The sequence below is a fragment of the Engraulis encrasicolus genome, chromosome 1 (genome assembly GCF_034702125.1).
Source record: "Engraulis encrasicolus isolate BLACKSEA-1 chromosome 1, IST_EnEncr_1.0, whole genome shotgun sequence".
Classification (NCBI taxonomy): domain Eukaryota; kingdom Metazoa; phylum Chordata; class Actinopteri; order Clupeiformes; family Engraulidae; genus Engraulis; species Engraulis encrasicolus.
Genome location: NC_085857.1, coordinates 31,718,193 through 31,734,295, shown reverse-complemented (window position 1 = coordinate 31,734,295; position 16,103 = coordinate 31,718,193).

The following is a 16,103-nucleotide window of genomic DNA, read 5'->3' as shown; positions in this document are numbered from 1 at the left end:
GAGGAGAATAAGTATTTGATCCCTTGCTGATTTTGTTGGTTTGCCCACTAATAAGGACATAATCATTCTATAATATTAATGATAAAATGTATTCTAATATAGAGAGACAGAATATCAAAAAGAAAATCCAGAAAATGACTTTGAAGAATATATTTTAATTGATTTGTATTCCATTGAGGAAAATAAGTATTTGACCCCTCTAGTCAAAGAAGACAAAATTACTTGGTGGCAAAGCCCTTGTTTTCTCATACAGAGGTCAGATGTTTCTTTCAGTTAATGACAATATTTGTGGATATACAGATGGTGTAACTTCAATCTGCTCATTACCGTGCCGTGCCGCGGCAGCGCACCGTGATCATTACACCCTGTGGCCATTCGGAATGCGGGGGGCAGTATAGCACTGCTTTTGCAGAGCAGCGTCTGCCTGTGCTTGTGCGTCTGTCTGTGCTTCCGTGCTTGTCCATCCCCCAGTTTTAGTAGTAGTAGAAATACAGTCAGCAAATTGCATGTTTTATTTAGCATTGGGCATTTGATAATAACACAAGTGGAAGACCACCATGTGAATTTAAACTCGACTTTTTTTCTGTCTTGCATTCACCGTCTCCCAATCCGTCCCTAACTTAGGCCTATTTCGGCACTATTCAAGCCAGGAACGGGTATCCTCAGGATACAGAGTTTGCATACCTACAATTTGAACCGGTTAAGACAATTAAAACCGACTCAATCAGACAGGAACACCATTGTAATTAAGTGTGTCCCGTAACGCCAGCATGAGAGAGATCGAATTTTAAATTTGGCGACGACATTCTGTCTTCAAAACTGGCATCGGCCGCTTCCAATTTAGGACCATAGGCCTATTCAACCGTTTCCACAACCTCACTGATCACAGTTGCTTCATCTCTAATGCCAGGGCTAAGAACAACGAAAATAGCAAAACAGAGTAGGCTAATAAACCGTAATGGAGAGACTGAGGAGACATGAAATCAAGCGGCGGAGTTCGGACCATTTTGAGTGGACCGATATCTGTGTGTAGCCCTATCAAGCAAGCCTGTCTGTCTCATTTGTGCGATGAGCACAAAAACACAAATTGAACCACTTGTATAGTGTGAGTCAAACAGACATGAACAACATTGTAGCCTAATGAAGTAGTGCCCCGTCATGTCAGCATGAGAGAGGTGATTTTACATTTGGCGACGACATTCTGTCTTTAAAACTGGCGCATGCCGCTTCCCCTATTGCAGGCTATTAGGCCTACCTGATCTACACTGTCGTTACCACAAAAAACAAGGTAGCACAACTTAATACTATTACTAGCCTATATATCTGGTAAATAGTAGGTTGAAGACGGGGAGTATTATTGGTGCACTGTTTTTTTTGCGAAGCAGAGTAATCTGCTTCAGTGTAGCCCGTTGATCCCTCCCTCAGTTTTAGTAGGCTACAAGTGGAAAGAGTCAGCCAATTGCGCGTTGCACGTAACATTGGGCATTTGATAATAACACAAGCGTGATCCCTAAACAAGACCGCCAGTCGACGGTGTTTTGTTTTTATTATTCTGTCCTGCATTCACCGTCTCAATTCCGCTCCTAACTTATAAGTGATGACTGTTAATTATTTCTGCACTAGCCTATTCAAGTCAGGAACGGATATCCTCAGGATAGCCTACGGACTAATAGGTTGAAGACGTTTTTTTATTATTATTATTATTGGTGCTTGTGAACATTTCATCCTTTCAATGCGCTGTTGTGCGCGATCGACGGGATTCCGGTTAACTGGGGATGTGATGGACTACACACGTGACAAGACATCTGTTACACCAGGTGTGGCTAATCATCTGTGATTAGGACTGCAAATTCAGTTGCTTCGGTGGAGATTCAAACCAACAATATGACTGGGGAACTATGACTCCTTCGGAGGCTGGATAACCTGTCGCGCCACGACATGTCACAAAAGGCTGTGCAGTGACATGTGCACTGCTGTAACCCACCCCCTCCCCCACAGACAAACATTCATGTTCTGAAAAGTTCAACACGTTCTGAAAATTTTAGCCGCTTTGCATTAAGTTTTCGAGCAGACACTTGTCCATGGTGACGCAACATCGAAAGAGAAAAGCAGAGACTGTTCACAAATAACTGAATAAAGATTTCATTAAAAAAACACAGCATTTGTATGAAAATGTGCTGGGTGACCACACTAGACCTATCCAGATGCACGTATAGCAACAATGAGAAAGAGAGGGAGAGACGGAGAGAGAGAGCGATTAGCGCGCGTTTGCGTGTGTGTGTGTGTGTGTGTCGGGGAACATTTGAAGTGAAAAATCAACCCTCCCCCACTTCAGCATCAGATGTTGGTGGTCTACAAGTCAATCCTTGTTTACCCGACTATCTTGTAGCCTAGTAGGCCTATTCATGAAGTTCATAAAGCCATAATATCGGTAGCCTATAGGCTAAGATATCAAAAATCCCTCCGCAAATTTCTGCATTGCCTGAGTTCATAGGCTAAAACAACTTTATTTAGGCGTGACTTATTTAGCTTACTTTATTAGCCTTATTTAGGCCAATTATCATATTTAGGCCTTAACGTAGGCCTTTTTAAAAAAAAATCGAAAGAAGGAAAAGAAACAACAGACAAGTTGAGGCTTACTGATCGTAGCCTATTACAGCAAATCGAACATGCGCTTTATGAACACACTAGCCTGAGGGCAAACATCTTCTTGCACGATTGAGATAACCAGGCCAGGAATTCAACTACCTGGGAACACACTAAAATACTGACAGACTACAATTGCTTGAATCTTCAGTGGGTTTCGTGGGTCCGGGGGGATGGGTGGTGATGGCACGCTTGATGTAGGCTATTTTTTCCTCACCCATGCATGCATGCACGCGAACACACAGGGTCGGGACATTCACCCAATACCATGAGGAAATGACTACAATGAAATTGTAACAGTTTAAATGCCTCATCTCCAAGCAGCACAATCGAAACTATTGGCTATCTAGCTTGTGAGTTTGGTTGGTATTCAACAAGACGAGTCAATTGGAATTAGGTCTTGCGAAGAGTGGAAAGAGTTTCGTTACAGGCTACGTCGCGTGTGTGTGTGGGCGAGAGAGGGAGAGAGAGAATTTTATTTTATTTGTTTTATTTTGATCCTGCTTTAAGTCAATGGGCGAGAGGGGCGGATGAAACGAGTGTTTCATTCGTCCCGACAGTGTCTACTGACAATTAAATCCTTTTTGCCTGTAAACCTGACAACTTTGACTTTTCATAGCCTACTTTCGGATATGTTAAAGTAACGATTCATCTGCTGTATGATCACAACATTAGCCTATAAAACAGCCCAAACAACCTTTGATCACAACAAGTCTTGCGTGCTGAATGTACTGACTGAATATTAAGTTTTAGATGTGCATTGTTTTCGAGTAAATCGCAGTAAATCGTTTCATTGGTCCCGTGTTTCATTAGTCCCTGCTCTCCCCTACTGCCTAAACTGTAACAGTTTAAATGCGTCCTCTCCAAACAGAGTGTGTGTGTGTGTGTGTGTGTGTGTGGGCGAGAGAGGGAGAGAGAGAGAGAGCGAGGGAGAGAGGCGCTTCCCCGCAGCAAGAGCAGAGGCGATGTCTCCAAATATTAGACAAATGCAGCTTATTTTAGTTAAGTAGACATCAGGGAAGTATTTTGCTTAATAGCAACGCCGACCTGATTGGTTCATATTGCTCTGAATAGCCACAGAAGGCTAGGCTATATTTTAATGGGTTTACGCGCGCGAGGTCATCTAACTGTGGTCACGCCAGGTGCTATTACGAGAGGAAAACTATAGCACGTTGGCAAACATTAAAGTCAGTTTAAGCCATGCATATGATGAACCAGTTTTCTTGTTTGAAAAAACACACTTCCCGGTGCGCAGGGTGCATGCATTTCTGACTGACCCAGATGAAATCGCATGATGAACTCCATGATTATGAGATGACATCGCATATATTTCCCAGCGCATATCACCGTAGCCTACAGTGAGACTCACATAACCCGACAGTTGCTTACACTTAATTTGAGCACGAAAACAGCAATATCAGTCGCTTGCTAATTTTTGCCAATGTGACAACATTAAATTCATTAGGGAAGTGTAGGTTAGGTTATCGCCCCAGCTGTTGGCGATGTGAGATAAATAGCCAACACTTACACGCTCAAAGCGCTGTTAGGTTACTGCGGTGAGGTGTATTGCACTCTCAGTAATTTTTACCAAACGAAAAAAGTATCCACATCCAGAAAACAAGTCTGAAGTTGCAATATTAGACGTTTCAAATCTTGCGATGCAAGAATCGGTATGGCTTCTGGCTACACCCAATTTACATTTTGTCAGAGCTTGCACATTAATGGCAATTCATCCGATCATCATTTAAAAAAAAAGAAAAAGAAAATTCATTACGTTATTTAGGCTATTCTTTTTATGACTCTTCCTACTTGCTGGAGGTGTTCTCACACAATTTGTAGGCATGTTGTTATCCGCTGAATCGGTGCGTGCTGGTGAATATGAGCATATATTAATATGCCGTCAGCATCGTCTAAAATATTCCATATGGTAATAAACATTTTGGACGTCCAAGCTCACACGGGAGCGCTGCAATAGGTAAGCTGTAGGCCAGTGTTTCCCAACCTTTTGTGTCTTACGTACTGTGGTGTCCCCTAAACCTCTTTGTTGTGCTATGAGTACCCCCTAATTCATGTTCTATATCGCTTTCTCTGTCCTGGTGTTTTAAATTCATTAGGGAAGTGTAGGTTAGGTTATCGCCCCAGCTGTTGGCGATGTAAGATAAATAGCCAACGCTTAACCCCTTAACATTCCTGGCGATTTGCCTGAAAAACGCCTGAAAAGGCGTACCCAAATTGAAATTGTAACTGTACCCCAGCCCTTTGTGCTATGGACAAAATAAGACCACTTTTGTAAAGCAGACATTCTCTAGTTTCTTTACATATAGTCAGATCCACTGTAAATTCTTCTGGTGAAATCTGTAGATTAAGTAATTATTGTAACTTTTGATAATTTTTGACCCTCGCCTAGAATAAATAAAATGTACATCTATGAAACATACCCTTTACTGTGAGGTAAGGGGTTACAGACAGAATGAAACAAAGGCAACAAGTCCTAAGAACTTACATTTCAAATTTCAAAACAAAATCTCAAAAGGTGGGCTCTCTACACCATTTTATATGTGGGTATGCCTAGGCGTTTTTGCAAGGTACCATTTGGAGTCTCCAAATGGACACTTTTGGAGACGTACAGGTATGTTGATGGAAAACATGCCATTACTTGTAAATGCAACATCACAGATACAAAAATTACATATCTTTGGAAAGGTTACACTTTAGAGGATTAGATTGTTCTGTTAGAATACTCTCAAAACCCTGATTTTCTGAAAATCCTGAATAAAAAGGCAAAGAAGGGGGAAAATACATTCAATATCGATTTTTGTAATATAGATATCTACACATTTCTGTCATTATTGTAAGTGAGTTTTATATGCATATAGTCCACGACAGGCTGACAGAAGTGTGTGTGTGTGTGTGTGTGTGTGGGGGGGGTGGGGTGGGGGGTGGGTGGTCGGGGCGCAGATCGGGGGGGTGGGGTGGGTTGCAAATCTGTGTATGTACTCTCAACTCTGATTACGCACTGCCAACGCACGCAACGCACACACACACACACACACAACGCACGCGCACACACACACACACACACACACACACCACTTCTCTATGCACCTTCCCACACATAGTTTTTCCTTCTGTTACTCACTGTGGGATAGAAATCCTCCTGTCCTCCTCATCCTCATCCTCATCCTCATCCTCCTCTCCTCTCCTCTCCTCTCCTCTCCTGTTCGCATCTCCTCTCCTCTCCTCTCCTCTGAAGGAGCACAAAACAGTCACTAGAGGCACAGTCCCAAGTTTGAAAACAACAGTTATGAGTGACCTGAATGTATACCTTGGCAAAAAAGGGGGGAAATACATACAATCTCGATGTTTGTACTTTAGATATACACATTTCTGTCATTATTGTAAGTGACTTTTATATGCATACAGTCAATGACAAGCTGACAGGTGTGTGTGTGTGTGTGTGTGTGTGTGTGTGTGTGTGTGTGTGTGTGTGTGTGTGTGTGTGTGTGTGTTTGCAGGGCGTAATCTGAATCGAGAGTAAATACAGATCTCCTCTGTCTGTCTGTCTCTCTCTCTCTCACACACACACACACACACACACACACACACACACACACACACACACACACACACACACGGTCTATGCACCTTTCTACATATTGAAATTAGTCCTTGTTGCTCACTATGGAATAGAAATCCTCCTCTCATCCTCCTCCTCCGCCTCCGCCTCCACCTCCTCCTCTCCTCTCCTCTCTCATCCTCTCATCTCAAGGAGCACAATACATCTATGGACTTACTTCAGTAACTGCTACGTGAAAGTTTACAGCGGTGTTTCATTCCCTAGCGTCTTAGTTTCCCTAGCGCATACGTGCACAAATTAGTCACAGCAAGGGCTGTGTACAGTATGCTCTCGACGCAACACTAGACAGTTCTCTCACTCTCTGTTATTTTCCTGTCACGGAGCTGGTCACTATATCTCACCCCTTAACTTTCTCTTTCTCTCCCCACACCCTTGTTACGTTCATAACACTAAAGGCATAGTATACAAACACTCAACCAGCGAACGTGTAGTGCATCATGAAGGTTTATAGCATGGCGTTTTCATTCCCTAGCGTCCCAGTTTCGTGTAGCGCATATGCGCGCACAAACAGGTGCAAGAGCTGTGTACAGTATGCTCTCGATGCAACACGTCTCCACAGACAGAACTCTCACTATCTCCCTAGCTGTTCTTTTCCTGTCATCGGAGCTGGTCACCCTATATCTCACCCCCTTCCCTCGTTACGTTCATAACACTAAGCGCATACCGGTAGTCTAGTCAACTCTGATAGTTAGCCTCCATTACATGTACAAACAAACAAAGAAATCTACAATTTTATGTAAATACACTGATGAGGAACAATATGCCACCTTCAATAACGGAACCGTTGGGTTTTCAAAATGGTCTAAGAGCATCATGAACAGTTTACTGAAGACAGGATGGAAAACATACCCCCTTGCAGACTTTGTGAAATGGTCAACATCCGTCTTAGTTACAGGCAGCAGCAGTCATATATCCATCTGAATACCATCTGATTCATCACTGTCATGTCCAGTACATTCTTCCATTACATCCAGAAGGGCAAATCTTTATATCCCTTCGAGTTTAGATGTCGTTCTGCTCCAAAACAAAAATACGGAACCATGCGCTTTCGGCGTTTAGCATGGTAGCTAAAACAACTGTGCGTAACAGCTGATGAGCTCAAAACTCGCGTCTCGGTTTACGCCCTGATTTTTTAGAGACATTTCCAGTCAAAACCCACACAATCTACATATCACTGAGTTCCTTAGATTCTTGACTACAACACTGATAGCTTCATTTATGTGATATTTCTAGAAAAATGTGAAAACCAGGCTGCTAAGTGTAGGAAGTAAAGTTATGCATGGTCAGCACTGATTGGCTTTCAGGCCTATGAGTCATCACATACTTCACTGTCATTGGTCAAACGGTACTTGAATCTACAGAAGAAAAGTGTGGTTGCACGCAGATATCAATGAAGTGTGTGAACACAGATCCTTTCTGGTGGATTTTTGCTTCTCAACGGCAAAAAAAAAATGTCGCGTTTTTTCCATGTTGCAAGATGCAGCTGCCAATTCAAGCCTTTGATGGACATAAAGTGAGGATATTTACCAAAACTTTTGCACTGGGTGTGTTCTATGAAGACTAAGGAAGGGGCTGGTGGTTTGTTTGATTGACGTGGTCGATCTGATAACGCTACGAGGTCTTCAGCGGTAAGCGATTACATAATTTTATCGAATATGACTTTTCATAATTTCTTCATAAAACAGTGAAATGAATGCAGGGTGTGTGTTTGGGTCAAAAATGAGTCTTGTGGCTGGAAAGACGAAAGGGAAAGCTTTAATTTGGTATGATGGGTGACTATATTTCGTGCAATACACAAAATATGAAATATGAAATATGATCATAAACGGGGGCGAGGGCGCCCCCTGGAACGTTAAGGAGTTAAACGCTTAAACGCTTAAACGCTCAAACGCTTAAACGCGGCGCTGTAGGTTACTGCGGTGAGGTTTAGGCCCCCTATTGCACTCTCCGTCATTTTTACCAAACGAAAAAAGTATCCACATCCAGAAAACAAGTTTGAAGTTGCAATATTAGACGTTTCAAATCTTGCGATGCGAGAATCGGTAGGGGCTTGTGGCTACACTCAACTTGGGTCTAAGCTTACACATTTTGTCAGAGCTTGCACATTAATGGCAATTCATCCGATCATCATAAAAAAAAAAAAGAAAATTCATTAGGCTATTTATTCTTTTTATTACTCTTCCTACTTCCTGGAGGTGTTCTCACACAATTGAATTAGGCATGTTGTTATCAGCTGAATCGGTGCGTGCGGGTGAATATGAGCATAATTAATATGCCGTCAACATCGTCTAAAATATTCCATATGGTAATAAATGTTGCCTACCCATTTGCGCTTGAATGTGTATTGTGTGTATGCAAGAGAAAGTGTGTGAGTGTGTGTGTGAGAGAGAGAGAGAAAGAGAGAGAGAGAGAGAGATATCATATATATATACAGGTTTTTTAAAATCCTTCTGGATTATGGGTTTTTGGGTCCTTGATCTCTCATTACAAACCTGAACATGCGCTACCACGTGGTAGCCTAAAGCGTATAGCGAGCGCTCCCAAGTATAGCAAGTGCTCCCAAGTGCCACCTGGCAGTTGTTTGGGTACACTGCAGCTAGGCCCGGTACGTACCGAGGTGGATGACGTGGCATTACCTCGGTAAAGGGTGTGCATTGTAGGGGGACCGACTGTATTAGAAAGGATTTTTGTCCGCTTTTCTTTGCAGATCATCTCTACATCACTTAAGTTGTATGACTGTAGCTTGCCAAATGGGAGCTTCTGTTCCCCTCACAGGATTAGTATAGGGTTAATGTTTGGAAACTGTCTAGGCCACTTCATGACCTTAATATGCTTCTGCTTGAGCTACTCCTTCGTTGCTTGGGCTGTATGTTATGGATTATTATCATATTGGGAGGCCAATCCATGACCCACCTTCAGTCTAGTGGTGGTGGGAAAGAGGTTGGCATGCAGCATTGTACATTTACATGTCTCCTTCCATCCATTTCTTGACGATGTGAAGTTGTCCTGTGTCTTGGCCAGACAAACAACCTCAAAATATAAGCTTAATGTTACCACTTTCATGTATGATGTTGGAGAAGGTGTTGTTCTTGGGATCATAGGCAGCATTTCTCTTCCTCCAAACACATCGAGTTGTGTTAATGCCAAACAGTTTGATTTTGGTGTCATCTGATTCCAGCACCTCCCAATCATATCCTAATCCAGTTTGATGTTCATTGGCAAACCTCAGGTGAGCCTGAACAGGTTCCTTCTGAAGCCGGGGTACCATACATGCACTGCAAGATTTTAATCCGCTGTGGTATCAAGTGTTTCCAATAGTTTTCTTAGTGATTGAGGTCCCAGCTGCCTTGAGATCATTTCCTAGCTCCTCCCATACAGTTTTAATGTGCTTTATCTCCTTTTTTCTGGTTATTAAATTCCCCACAAGGTCAACTCTTGTATGGAACCAGAGACAGGCCTCAGATTAATGATTGATGATCATTTTGTTTGTCCCAAAATTGGGAAGAAATGCACCAACAGTTTGCTCTTTAATATCCTGGAGCCCATTTCAGCCTTGTTGAGTTCTAAAATCTTGTCCCTGACATCCTTTGACAGCTTTTTGGTCTGTCCCATGTTGGCGAGTTTAGTTTGATTGATTGACTGATTCTATGGACTGATTCTGAATATTCAATGTGTCTTTTGTGCAGGTTACTATTAACAGGTGTGTTCAATTCAGATAACAAGTTGATTGGAAGTGCCATTTGATCTGCGGGATCAGAACTCTTAATGGTTGGCAGGGGATCAAATACTTATTTCCCTCAATTAAATATAAATAAATTATTATTAAACACGTGATAGGTGCACTGTGTTTTCATCGCAAGCCAAGATGGCGTCGTGAGTGATGTGCGCGTCAGGTGCTGTCCGATAAATATTTCAATCCTAGCCTTCATGCGCTAAATCTACAGCCTGCCTTTTCCAACTCAAGTGGATTTTAAAGTGGACTTAAAGTTGTCTCAAAGAAACTCTTCGTGAGGTAAAGATACGCCAGTTTTGTCTCGAAGGCCTATGAGCACACGCTGGCCCTGACCTCGCCATGGATGTCTCGTCAGTTTCCAATCAAACAATTTGGGATGCACTGCAGCAAATGAAACAGGAGATGTTTTCCCTTATCGATGGCAGAATGGACAATATCCAGCAAATGAAACAGGAAATGTTTTCACACATTGATACCAGAATGGACACTATTCAGTCGAGCCTACAAACGATCCAAGGCTCGATGACTACTCTTGGTGACCACGTATCACAATTGGAACAAAGAGTCAGCTGCAACGAGGATAACTTGACTGAGCTGCAAAATCAGGTCAAATCACTAGTCGGCGAAAATAATTACCTGCGCGATAAACTGGAGGAAGCGGAGAATCGCAGCAGGGCATATAACTTGCGCTTTCTGCATGTTCCGGAAAAGGCAGAGGGTCAGAACATCCACGGCTTCATGAAAGACCTTATCCCTCTACTCCTGGGGAAAGAAAACTTCCCAACCTTACCTGTGATTGAGTATGCCCACCGTTCTCCCACCACACCTCCGACAAAAACTGATCCAAAACGAGGACCACCTAGACCGATCATGGTAAAACTTCTCAGTCTTCAAGATAAACAGCTGATCCTGCAGCTCGCTCGAGAGAAATCTGCGCTCATCTATCAAGACACCGAGGTCCTCATCTACCCCGACTACAGTCATGGCGTCCTTCAGAAACGGAAAACATTCGACGACGTAAAGAAAAAACTGCGCGCAAAAGCAATGGAATACTCTCTTCTTTTTCCTGCCACGCTGAGGATCATTGTCGATGGCAAGAAAGTCCACTTCAAAAACCCACGGGATGCTGAGGCCTTTATTCGAGGCCATGAGGCTCACCCCAGAATGTCAACAGACTCATCATGAGGTAACTTGAACTGTGTTGATAACAACCTTGTGGTTCGGCCGTACTTGCGACATGGACACTGTTTACTGATGAGAACGTATTTATTATTTTTCCAGAAGTAGCGCGGCTACCTCTTTCCAAAGCCTATTCTCAGTTGGATACACTGGATATAAACTTTTTTCCCCTCTTTTTTTCACCTAATGATCACACTTGCCAGAGGTAACAATCCCAACTGGGCAGTGTCTTTATGTTGGACAGTTCTTTCCTGGAGTTGTAGCCCTGTGGCATGAACTTGAACCTGAATATGATGCGTAAATGAACCTGAACTGATTTGACAGCGATGCTGTGTTCTGCGACTTACGGCCCGTCTAATTGTTCTGAAGTGAACTCAAATGCTCCCCAAGCAGCGAGGCTGCTGCCGTTTATTTCTTTTTCCTCTTTTATTTGCATGTTGGCTACGGCCCGTCTAATTGTTTTGAAGTGAACTCAAATGTTTCCTAAGTAACGAGGCTTTATTTCCTTTTTCCTCTTTTGTTTGCTATTTGATACCACTTCACACGTTGATGTGACTGTGGAAACAATATTCATATCGGTGCTTGAACGTCTTATGCTCTGTGTTGCCCATCGTCCTAATTTAGTGTATTAGAGCTCCCTCTAGCAAACCCGTTATTTCTGCCGAGTAGGCCCATGCTGCTGTCCTTTAGTCTACCCAGCCAACTTAGTTAACTGTGTGTGTGTGTGTGTGTGTGTGTGTGTGGTTATTTTTCTGACAGTATCTTTTTATTATTCCTATCTTTGCGTGCATTGCCACATATGTATACACTGTCCTGAACATATTTTCAAAAAGTTGTGCTATTTTTTGACTATTGGCAACGGGGGCTAGCTCATTTACTCTAATTTTGTACCTAGACAGATATAGGACCACACTTAGCTTAGCTTGTAGAGAGCATATTATATGAAATTAGGACAATAAAAGTGTAAGACTGTACTGTACTGTAATGCTTAGTTTCAGTCACTTCATTTCATAATAGTTATTAGTGGGCAGCACCTGAAGGCATCCTGCATTTTCTGATGCCATGGCCCATTATGTTGGTATTTGTGTTGTCGTGTGTGTGTGTGTGTGTGTGTTTGTGTGTGTGTGTGTGTGTTTGTGTGTGTGTGGGGGTGGGTGGGTGTGTGTCTGTGGGCGAGTGCGTGTGTGTGCGCGAGTGTGTTCTCTTCCTCCCCATATGTACACCAGCGCCGTTCACTCTTTCATTATCTCTGAATAGTCAACATGGGTAAAGGCCTATTTGTAATACATCTTAATATTAGAAGTCTGACACATAAGGTCGATCTCTTAAGGTCCTGGCTTGTGTATAATAATCCGAGCGTCATCACACTGTCTGAGACATGGCTGAACAATGAAATTCCAGATGAGGAAGTAAAACTGGATGGTTATGTTCTGTACAGAGCTGACAGAGGTTCCCGAGGTGGGGGCGTTGCTACCTATGTCTCCTCAACTTTACTCTCTGATATTGTAATCCCAAATGAAAAACCGGTTCACTTTGAATGTCTTTTTGTTAAAGTTATTTTTCACACTAATAAGCAACTGATTATAGGAAATATATATAGACCTCCAAACTCTGGGGCCGAGTCAATACAGTGTATTGGTAACACTATCAATTCAGTATGCAACTCTAATGAGATGATTATCCTTGGTGATTTTAATATTAACTGGCTTGACCACTCATCACTAAATAATCGACATTATTTTGAAGGTTTAAACCTGACTCCACTAATATCTGAACCTACGCGGGTTGTTGATAGATCTAAGTCTCTACTGGACTGGATCCTGGTCACTCATGCCAATAGAATTATTGACTCTGGTGTTTTATCAGACTGCTTTAGTGACCACTCTATGATTTACTGTGTGTGGAAAATTAAATTACCTCGCTTGCCCCCCAAGCTCATCAGAGTGAGACAAATGAGACACTTTTTACTTTACATTAATTGGGACAGGCTTCATCTTATACCATACATCGAGGATGCCTGGAACTTCTTCTACACTGAAGTCATTAAAGTCATTGATAAACATGCCCCTTGGATATCAGTTAGGGTAAAGGGCCATCATTTACCATGGGTTGACGCTGATCTAATTTACTTCTTTAAGCAGAGGGATATTGCATGGCAGAAGTATAGACAGTCAAAAAATGAAGATGATTTTAATACCTATAAAAAGTTAAGAAATATCTGTACAACTAAAACAAGGAACGCTAAATCAAATTATTATAAAAATGCTCTGTCTAGTAACTTTAGCAATCCCAAAAAGTTCTGGAAAAATCTTAACTCCTTACTTCATAATTCCTCTAAAAACATGCCTACAAAAATTAAATTCAATGACAGTGTTATCAGCGATCCCACCGCAATTGCTGATGCATTTAACCAGCATTTCTCCAGCATCTCCAATACCAAATGCTCCAATTATTCATATCTAAGCTCTTGTAAAATGCAAGGTAGCTCTTTTGATTTCTCGACAATATATCCTACAGATGTCCAGCAGGCAATTTCCGACTTAAAGGCTGGCAGTGGAATGGATCCTGATGGACTGGAGGTCAGGTTCATTAAGGTTGCCTCTCATGTACTTTCATTTCCTTTAGCCAATTTATTTAACCTATCGTTATCCACCGGTGTGGTTCCACCAATGTGGAAATCTGCCCGTGTTACACCAATACACAAGGGAGGGGATCCCCAGGATCCCAATAATTATAGGCCCATTTCTATTATTAGTAGCGTAGCAAAGGTGTTTGAGAAGTTAGTATTCAAACAATTAATCTATTTTGTCTCCATATCAATCTGGCTTCCGACCTAATTTCTCTACTACCACTGCCCTAACTAAATTTACTAATGATGTATCATCTGCATTAGGCAACAACATGTCGATGGGTGCCATATTCATTGATCTTTCCAAGGCTTTTGATATGGTTAATCATTACCTGCTTCTAGACAAACTACATGCAATAGGCCTTTCTAAGGAAGCGATTCTCTGGTTCAATTCTTATCTCCATGGCAGGCGTCAACGTGTCTCCCTTCATGGCTCTCTGTCTCAGTTTGTATTAATGGAGAAGGGTGTCCCTCAGGGTTCTTCCTTGGGGCCACTTTTGTTCTCCTTATTCATAAATGACCTTCCTCAAATCTGCTCAGACTGTAATATTCATTTATATGCTGATGACACTGTGATATACACATCTAATGTGTTGGTTTCTAAGATCCAGTCCTCATTACAGTCTAACTTTGTTGCCATGCAACACTGGTTCCAGTCCAACCACCTACTACTGAATACAAAAAAATCATACTGTATGTTGTTTCCTACCAGATCAGCATCACGTACCCAAGGCTCTTCTGTTTCTCTTAAATTTCTTGATGGTTCAATACTGGCCCAAGTCGAAGAATTTAAATATTTAGGACTATGGCTTGATTCACAACTCTCATACAGGCATCACATTATCACTGTTGTTAAAAAGATTAATAACTGTCTACGCTTATTGTATCGATCAATAAACTGCTTCTCTCAACCAACACGGTTGAGAATCGTTAAATCACTAATATTCCCATTGTTAGATTATGCTGATGTTGTTTATCAAAACACCTCAGACTCAAATCTGAAACCTTTAACTGTAGCCTATAATAACTTGTGTAGATTTGTTCTTAGATGTCCGTTTAGGACCCATCACTGTGTACTGTATGACTCCCTGAACGTACTATCACCAAAAGCCAGAAGACAGTTTCACTGGTATCAGTTCATCTTTAAATGTGTGTACCTTGACTTTCCCCAATATCTTAAAGGCTATCTAATCTCACATAGACCTGGCCATAGATTACGGCTCACTGAACACCCCACGTTCACGGTGCCAAACATTACAAAGGAGATTGGTAGACGGGCGTTTAAATTTAGAGCGCCCTACGACTGAAATAGTCTACCGGGGCATATCAGATCCATAGCCTCCTTTCACTCATTCAAATTCTCCATCTTTACCTACTTACAGGAGAACTCTACATGTCAATGTTTTTGAATAATTATTATGATCAGGTGTCTGATTATGTCTAATGCTGATGTGCTGAGTACCGTAATTGCCGGCCTATAACACGCTCCGGGGGAAAAGCCGCAGCCACGACTTTTTAAAAAAAATCAACAACAGAACACATATTGGCCGCATCGACGCACAAGCCGCATAAAATTATTGTTTGTTTTGTTTTTTTGTTTTCGTTTTTTTTGTATTCGAGTAGTGTAGCTGATAAGTCCATGCTTCAAAATGCAACGTTTTACCAAAGGCTACCGGTATTATGGGCTTTACGGTAGGCTGCGTCTACTCTCACAGTTCATTGGTTTTCTCCATGGCTAACTTCCGTAAACATAACCATTCAATTCATGCCAAGACAGGGCTCCGATCATGGCTATTACCGGTAATAGTATGACGGTGTTGTTGGATTTTAACTTCTATTAACCAGCTCACGCTTCAAATGCTCTCAACACAGAACCAGCATTTTAAGAGGCGTCTAAACGTTTCAACACAAAATAACTTTAACACAGTTGCCCAAGCACAGCCATTCACTCAGAGAGTAGCATGATAAGTTAGCCTACCAGATCATTCGTGCTATTCCTCATAATCGCCCTCCTCCTGCGCACTGAAACCATTAAAATCCTCTTCTTCAGTGTCCGAATTGAAGAGCTGAAGAATTTCCATGCGAGCTGCTTCTCTTTCCGTGTCGGAGTCGATGTCGCTGTCGTCTTGGGACAAGTTGCCGGTGTTGTCGGCTTCCGCACGCAGCAGCCCTGCCTTCCGAAATCCATTGACGATGGTGGTGGTTTTAACTTTGCTCCATGCCGTCAGGATCCAGTCGCAAACTTGAGCGTAAGTTGCTCTTCGCATGCGGCCAGTGTT